The sequence below is a fragment of the Manis pentadactyla genome, chromosome X, assembly GCF_030020395.1.
Source record: "Manis pentadactyla isolate mManPen7 chromosome X, mManPen7.hap1, whole genome shotgun sequence".
Taxonomy (NCBI): domain Eukaryota; kingdom Metazoa; phylum Chordata; class Mammalia; order Pholidota; family Manidae; genus Manis; species Manis pentadactyla.
In genome coordinates this window covers 67125352-67134221 of record NC_080038.1, presented here as the reverse complement: position 1 = coordinate 67134221, position 8870 = coordinate 67125352, and positions in this window count along the sequence as shown.

Here is an 8870-nt window from a genome sequence, read left to right as displayed (position 1 = left end):
CATTCTGATACCTGTCCTTTGATACTGATACTCATTTATCAATGGAGAATTTTATTATAGTTTATTTTCCTCTGGTGCCCACAGAGCCCTATCATTGAATGGGAACTCAATTCCTTGGGATAATTTTGATGTCAACAATTTGCCTCATGAACTTAACCAGGGTTTTTAGTGTCATTCATGATTCTATTTGAAATTCAAGAACACCACTGAAAAGTTTACATTCTAGGCAACAAAGTAAGCCAATGTGCAGGCATCTTGTTGGAAATTCAGTGAAAGGGACCTAGAATACAGGGTTGGTAAGTCAGAGTAGATTATGAACTACTCTTAATCGTCATTTTTAAAAATAGGAAATGAAAGCTAGGGTCTTAGGCAAGATTTTAATCTAAGTCCTTGCAAATGGATTACTAATAGCTATATTAAAGTTTTCTGATTGCTGTCAAGCATTGTTTTATGCACTCTTATTTAGTTCTCACAGTGATTCAAGTGTATTATTACCACCCTGTTTCACAGATGTTGGAGCTGAGATACAGGCATTTGGTAATTTGCCCAAGGTCACATAGTAAGTGGCAGATTATTTCCAGTCAGATCTCTGATTCCAGAGCTTATTTTCATTGTGCTCTTCATCTTGCTGCTATATGGCCCCTAGTTTGTTTTTTAGTGTTTATCTCAAGCCCTATACTTAGATTCCTTAGGAGATGTGATTTATGAGAATAAACACCAGTTTTAGCTAGTTTGCAAAGGAAAACTTAAAACTTAAGGGCAAATAAGATTAAAGATCATGTATTGTAAATTCAGTAAATCACTTTAGGCATTCCCAAAATATACAATAGTACCTTGTGTATTAAGGGATTTCATTTCCCAAAGTTAGGAAGGAGGCTGAAATAGTTTTGGGAATCTTCATTGTTTAATGGACATCACAGCCCCTTACCACATCATGTGCTTTTGGTCCTAATTACTACAATTTGAAATACAAAATACCTAGGAAAAGTTGCAGCTTGTTTTCTTTTTTTAGTATGCCAGCAGCTTATTGGCATCCAAGTAAATGCCCTTTAAAGTTGTCTTGGGCAGCCATAGACTTTCCAAGAATGCATCATGGCTCAGGAGATATTTGGAACTTGTTTAAAATTGCCTTCAGAAACAATTTTATGAGCAACTGAGAGAAGCGGCCCTGTTACATTTGCCACTTTTGTGATGAATCTTGGCTGTTTCCAAGAAGTAACTTTTTCTCAATGGAGATTTGTCACCTTTAAGCATATTCAGAAGAATGTACTACAAGCTCTAATGGCAGTTGCGAACAAGGCATTTCAAAATATTGGTGCAGTATTTAGAATAAGTAAATGGCTGCTGAGTATTTTAAAAGGATTATCATGCCTCATTCAGCATTGGAAACATGGAGAATGATCTACTCCTTAGGAGCAGCAGGCATTTCATGAGATGTGTAAGTTAATAAAGTATTATAAAAACCTTCAAAGATATGCATAGTGTTATCCATCCCCATTCAAATGATAATTTGAGGGGAGCTGTGAAGAGTAAATGAAGTGAACAAGGACTCATCTGAATTTAGAGTTTGTTTCCTTGGCTAATAGATAAACATGTATTGTGCTTTTGTGTTCCAGGCATTGTGCTGGTGCAAGGTTTCTCTCCACTTTTGGCAGGATGGGGACTTGAAGCCTCTGAAATCTTGCTGAGTTTCTCAGTGGATGGTGTTGATGATTGTGATGTACCTACTTTGTAAATAAATTAACACTTGGCCACCTGTCTACCAAATGTTCTAGAATAGTGCTGTCCAGTAGAAATACAGTACAAGTTAACATGTAATAGAAAATTTTCTAGCAGCCACATTACAAAAGGTAAAAAGATACATGTGAGATTAATTTTAATACATTTATTTGACCCAATAAGGTCAAAATATTTTAACATAATATAAAAACTATTGAGATTTGCTTTTTTTCATATACAGTCTTCAAAATCTGGTATTTTACACTTTCAGTACAGCTCATTTTGGACAAGGTGCATTTCAAATGCTAATACCAACAAGTGGCTAACAGCTGCTGTATGGGATAGTGCAGTTCTGGAACAATATGAGAGAGAGTGGTTAAAGTGGGTAGGATGCAAATGGCAATGTGTTTTAAAAGTTCATCTGTAGATATGCACACCTTTCTTGCTCACACTATTCTAGAACTAAATAAGCATCATTCTTTAAATTGTGTGTGAAAGCTGTGGTTTAGAGTGTCTATCCACGCTTACAAAACTACCATTTTTCTCCTTTTTTGAGGTTAAAAGATTACACTCCTATTAAGTTTTGAAATGTAACCATTAAGAATTAGCAAAAGCCGTAGCTGGTTGAGGATTCCATTATTAAAAATTAGGGAAGCCATCACAACTGAAGCATTACAAGTAGACAATAAATAATGGTTGTTAACATGTATTTATTGCAGGAGCAAGTACAAGAAGTTTTATGTCATTTCTCTTAATTCCATTATTTTAAAATAATACAAATAATTCCCAAGAAGTACTGTCATCTGAAATCACATTTGAATATTCCTGGCATTTGTAGAAACAGCTAACTTGGATTTACAATCTGTTTCTACTTTGTAGTTAGATAGTAAGTGATAGTATATATGCTTAAGTGAGTTTCTTGAGGTTGGAAAGGGGGACATTGACAACAATCCTCAGGTAATGGGACCCAATGCCACAAATAAAATGGAATAAGTTTCCCAGCAAGCGTTGCTCCATTTTTCTTTAATAATACGTGTAGGGGGCGGGGTTGCCCATAGAATGAACTATGGGGCTGGTTGAGTTTTTCATTTTAAAGAGCTGATTCAAATCCTTTGGATGCCTCTTGGTGACTTTTTTTTTTTTGGTATCATTAATCTACAATTACATGAAGAACATTATGTTTACTAGGCTTCCCCCTTCACCAAATCCCCCCCACATACCCGTTCACAGTCACTGTTCTTGGAGACTTTTTTAATTAGTGATTTTACTGATTGGTAGACTAAATTCAACCAACTCAGATAAATCTAGTAAATTTAACGTACACTTATGTCTTAGCTAATACGGCCAGGCATTTTACGATTGACAGTCACCCAGTTCAACTGCCTGCATCTAGGCAGGTCTTCATTCAAACCAGCCTGAGAGACAATTGATAGCTGAAAAATTGGGAGATTCCAGATTGAATGCTTATGGTTATTGAGGGGATTTGGGCCCCTAACCTAGCCATAGAGTAGGAGCCCCAACCATTGTGCTGAGTTCCTAGTTGATCTGGGTTTCAGATATAGGAGCAGAGGGCCAAAGGAAATAGGGCTAAAGAAAGGCAGTTCCAGGCTACAGAATAAGAATCAGGCCAGAATTGGCTGATTTGCAGAATTGCACAGAAATTGGCTCCTTTTCTGCTTATTAATGGTGGTATACATTGCTTTCCTACTCTAGTAGGTAGGTCCATATTGCAATCCTACCTCATCTCTCTGCCATACCACCACTAAACCCCTAACTGTTGGGATGGGTCTGATGGTGACTTCATAGCCATATTTCCTCTGTATGCCAGCACAGTCCAGGGATTTTCAGGGCTGCAGGTGAGTGCACATAGAATCTGACTCATTTGCAGAAGTGTTTTCTCAGGCTAAGGAACAGATTTTGGGAAGAGGCCCTAGTACAATGGCTGTAAACAACTACTAATTCTAACCTTGCCCTAAGTTGCTATGAGAAAAGGCTCTGTGAATAGCGTGATATGGACCCCAGTCCTGTGTAACACACTTGCCTAGGAAAGTTAACTCCTGGCGGCCTTTTCCCCCTAAAATTTACCTCTATATTTCCTCCTTCAAAAGAATCTATTCACCTGGAGATCCAACTGAATTATTAGAATTGTGTCTGGATAAGGACCCATGGCCCCAGGAACTTAAAGAGGCAGTACAAGGGTCCAGGGCCTTCACAGTAATGAGCAACAATGATCCTATTGAGCAAATGACCCATGGGGGATGTTTGGGGACCTAAAAATACAAGGAAAAGAACATAGATTTAAGAGCCATTCAGATTTAATTCACATGCTTCTTACAAACTGTGTGGTTTTAGATGACACTTCTCTGATTCTCAGTTTTTCTTTCTGTAAAGTGGGAATAATGATGCCTACTTCGTTAGGAAGCTTAGAGATCACATAGGTAAATTCCCAGGCACTTTAGTGGGAGAGATATTCTATTGAGATATTAATAAGATAGGAAAGCAGTATTGCCCAGTGTGGGAGAGGTAGCTTAGTCAACCACCAATGGCTGTGGTTGTACATCTGATTTTGAGATATTTAAAAAGTACTGAGCATGTGGTCTGGGAAGCTAGCTTCAATAAAGATGAATGCATTTGTCCAATGTTCTTTGGATGCCCAAGGAAGCCTACCAAGTGTCTGAAGGAGACAGGCAGGGAGACAGTGTTCTAGAATGAGATGGAAACTGTCCATTGTGAGGCAGTAGAATAAAACCAAAAAGCCCATGTAACAGTCCCTGCTTTCCCAGGTAAACGGATTACACCTAGTTGTCTGTGAAGCAACAAATCAACGGCTGAAGATTTGTGCTATGACAACGTTTTTTTTCTTTCTGCATAGCATCTAGCCACTATTTAGAGGTCACAACAGAAACTGGATAGGCAAATAATTTAGGTATGCCAGGTGCAAAAAAAAAGAATCTGCTGATAAAATAGCATAAGTGGCAAAACTGTAATTCTTTTAAAACTTGCATGTGGCTCAACAAAGTTCCACCCACATTGAGTGATGCTTAAAAAAAGAGAAATCTTGGATATAGAAAAGCTTGAGAAGGAAAACAAGTGTAAAAAGCGTGCACTTTAGGCCCAGGGAAAGCTTTTATCAGGAAACACTGACTCTCAGAATCTTACCTAGAATTTCTCCTGTTTTGCCTTCTCTTATAATCTGAGGGACCTCTTTGTTAGAAACAGCAGCCCTCAGGTATTGTTCAGCACCCTTTTTGACACTGTATCTAGCAGCCTTCTGTTTGTAATCAGCATCTCCAGGTCTGAGTTGAACTGTGGTTTTCCTTTGTTTTTCTTTTCTCTTTCTTTTTAAAAAAATTTTATTAAGGTATTATCGATATACACTCTTATGAAGGTTTCACATGAAAAAACAATGTGGTTACTACATTTACCCGTATTATCAAGTCCCCACCCATACCCCAATGCAGTCACTGTCCATCAGTGTAGTAAGATGCCACAGATTCACTATTTGCCTTCTCTGTGCTACACTGTTTTCCCCGTGATCCCCCACACCATGTGTACTAAACGTAATACCCCTCAATCCCCTTCTCCCTCCCTCGTCACCCGCCCTCCCACATCCCCCACCCACCCTCCCCTTTGGTAACCACTAGTTCCTTCTTGGAGTCTCCGAGTCTGCTGCTATTTTATTCCTTCAGTTTTGCTTCGTTGTTTTACTCCACAAATGAGCGAAATCATTTGGCACTTGTCTTTCTCTGCCTGGCTTATTTCACTGAGCATAATGTCCTCCAGCTCCATCCATGTTGTTGCAAATGGTAGGATTTGTTTCTTTCTTATGGCTGAAAAGTATTCTATTGTGTATATGTACTACATCTTCTTTATCCATTCATCTACTGATGGACACTTAGGTTGCTTCCATATCTTGTCTATTGTAAAAAGTGCTGCGATAAACATAGGGGTGCATTTGTCTTTTTGAATCTGAGAATTTGTATTCTTTTGGTAAATTCCAAGGAGTGGGATTCCCGGGTCAAATGGTATTTCTATTATTAGTTTTTTAAGGAACCTCCATATTGCTTTCCACAATGTTTGAACTAGCTTACATTCCCACCAGCAGTGTAGGCGGGTTCCCCTTTCTCCACATCCTCGCCAGCATTTGTTGTTCTTAGTCTTTTTGATGCTGCCATCCTTACTGGTGTGAGGTGATAATCTCATTGTGGTTTTAATTTGCATTTCCTTGATGATTAGTGATGAGGAGCATCTTTTCATGTGTCTGTTGGCCATCTGAATTTCTTCTTTGGAGAACTGTCTCTTCATATCCTCTGCCCATTTGTTAATTGGGTTATTGGTTTTTGGGTGTTGAGGAGTGTCAGTTCTTTATATATTTTGGATGTTAACCCCTTGTCGGATATGTCATTTACAAATATATTCTCCCATACTGTAGGATGCCTTTTTGTTCTGTTGATGGTGTCCTTTGCCATACAGAAACTTTTTAGTTTGATGTAGTCCCATGAGTTCATTTTTGCTTTTGTTTCTCTTGCTCAAGGAGATGCGTTCAGAAATAAGTTGCTTATGCTTATATTCAGATGTTTGCCTATGTTGTCTTCTAAGAGTTTTATGATTTCATGACTTACATTCAGGTCTTTGATCCATTTCTAATTTACTTTTGTGTATGGTGTTAGACAATGACCCAGTTACATTCTATTACATGTAGCTGTCCAGTTTTGCCAACACCAGCTGTTGAAGAGGCTGTCATTTCTCCATTGTATGTCCATGGCTCCTTTATCATATATTAATTGACCATATATGGTTGGGTTTATATCAGGGCTCTCTAGTCTGTTCCATTGGTCTATGGGTCTGTTGTGCCAGTACCAAATTGTCTTGATTACTGTGGCTTTGTAGTAGAGCTTGAAGTTGGGGAGCATAATCCCTCCAGCTTTATTCTTCCTTCTCAGGATTGCTTTGGCTATTCTGGGTCTTTTGTGGTTCCATATGAATTTCAGAACAATTTTCTCTAGTTCGTTGAAGAATGCTGTTGGTATTTTCATAGGGACTGCATTGAATCTGTAGATTGCCTAAGGCAGGATGGCCATTTTGACAATATTAATTCTTCCTATCCATGAGCATGGGATGTGTTTCCATTTATTGGTATCTTCTTTAATTTCTCTCATGAGTGTCTTGTAGTTTTCAAAGTATAGGTCTTTCTCTTCCTTGGTTAGGTTTATTCCTAGGCATTTTATTCTTTTTGATGCAATTGTGAATGGAATTGTTTTCCTGATTTCTCTCTCTGCTAGTTCATTGTTAGTGTATAGGAATGCCATAGATTTCTGTGTATGAATTTTGTATCCTGCAACTTTGCTGAATTCAGATATTAGATGTAATAGTTTTGGAGTGGATTATTTAGGGTTTCTTATGTACAATATCATGTCATGTGCAAACAGGGACAGTTTAACTTCTTCCTTGCCAATCTGGATGCCTTTTATTTCTTTGTGTTGTCTGATTGCCATGGCTAGGACCTCCAGTACTCTGTTGAATAGAAGTGGGGAGAGTGGGCATCCTTGTCTTGTTCCCGATCTTAAAGGAAAAGCTTTCAGCTTCTCGCTGTTAAGTAAAATGTTGGCTCTGGGTTTGTCATATATGGCCTTTATTATGTTGAGGTGCTTGCCCTATTATTGAGAGTTTTTATCATGAATGGATGTTGAATTTTGTCAAATGCTTTTTCAGCATCTATGGAGATGAGTTCTTTTTTGTCCTTTTTATTGATGTGGAGGATGATGTTGATGGATTTTCAAATGTTGTACCTTGCATCCCGGGAATAAATTCTACTTGATCATGATGGATGATCTTTTTGATGTTTTCTTGAATTCAGTTTGCTAATATTTTGTTGAGTATTTTTGCATCTGTGTTCATCAGGGATATTGGTCTGTAATTTTCTTTTTTTGTGGTGTCTTTGCCTGGTTTTGGTATTAGAGTGATGCTGTCCTCATAGGATGAGTTTGGAAGTATTCCCTCTTCTTCTACTCTTCGGAAACCTTTAAGGAGGATGGGTATAGGTCTTCACTAAATGTTTGATAAAATTCAGTGGTGAAGCCATGTGGTCCAGGGGTTTTGTTCTTAGGTAGTTTTTTGATTACTGATTCACTTTTGTTGCTGGTAATTGGTCTGCTCAGATTTTCTGTTTCTTTCTGGGTCAGCCTTGGAAGGTTGTATTTTTCCAGAAAGTTGTCTATTTCTTCTAGATTGTCCAGTTTGTTAGCATATAATTTTTCATAGTATTCTCTAATAATTTGTATTTCTGTGGTGTCCATAGTGATTTTTCCTTTCTCATTTCTGATTCTGTTTATGTGAGTAGACTCTTTTTTCCTTAACAAGTCTGGCTAGGGGTTTGCCTATTTTGTTTATTTTCTCAAGAACCAGCTCTTGCTTTCATTGATTCTTTCTATTGTTTTATTCTTCTCGATTTTATTTATTTCTGCTCTAATCTTTATTATGTCCCTCCTATTGACTTTGGGCCTCATTTGTTGTTCTTTTTCTAGTTTCATTCATTGTGAGTTTAGACTGCTCATATGGGATTGTTCTTCTTTCCTGAGGTAGGCCTGTATTGCAATATACTTTCCTCTTAGCACAGCCTTTACTGCATCCCACAGGTTTTACAGTGTTGAGTTATTGTTCTCATTTGTCTCCATATATTGCTCGATCTCTGTTTTTATTTGGACGTTGATCCATTGATTATGTAGGAAGGAGCATGTTGTTAAGCCTCCATGTGTTTGTGGGATTTTTCATTTCCTTTGCATAATTTTTTTATGGTTTCATACTTTTGTGGTCTGAGAATCTGATTGGTACAGTTTCAATCTTTTTGAATTTATCAAGGCTCTTTTTGTACCCTAGTTAATGACCTATTCTTGAAAATGTTCCATGTGCACTTGAGAAGAATGTGTATTCTGCTGCTTTTGGGTGTAGAGTTCTGTAGATGTCTGTTAGGTCCATTTGTTCTAAAGTGTTGTTCAGTGCCTCTATGTCCTTACTTATTTTCTGTCTGGTTGATCTGTCCTTCAGAGTGAGTGGTGTGTTGAAGTCTCCTAGAATGAATGCATTACATTCTATTTCCCCTTTTAATTCTGTTAGTATTTGTTTCACATATGTGGGTGCTCCTGTGTTGGGTG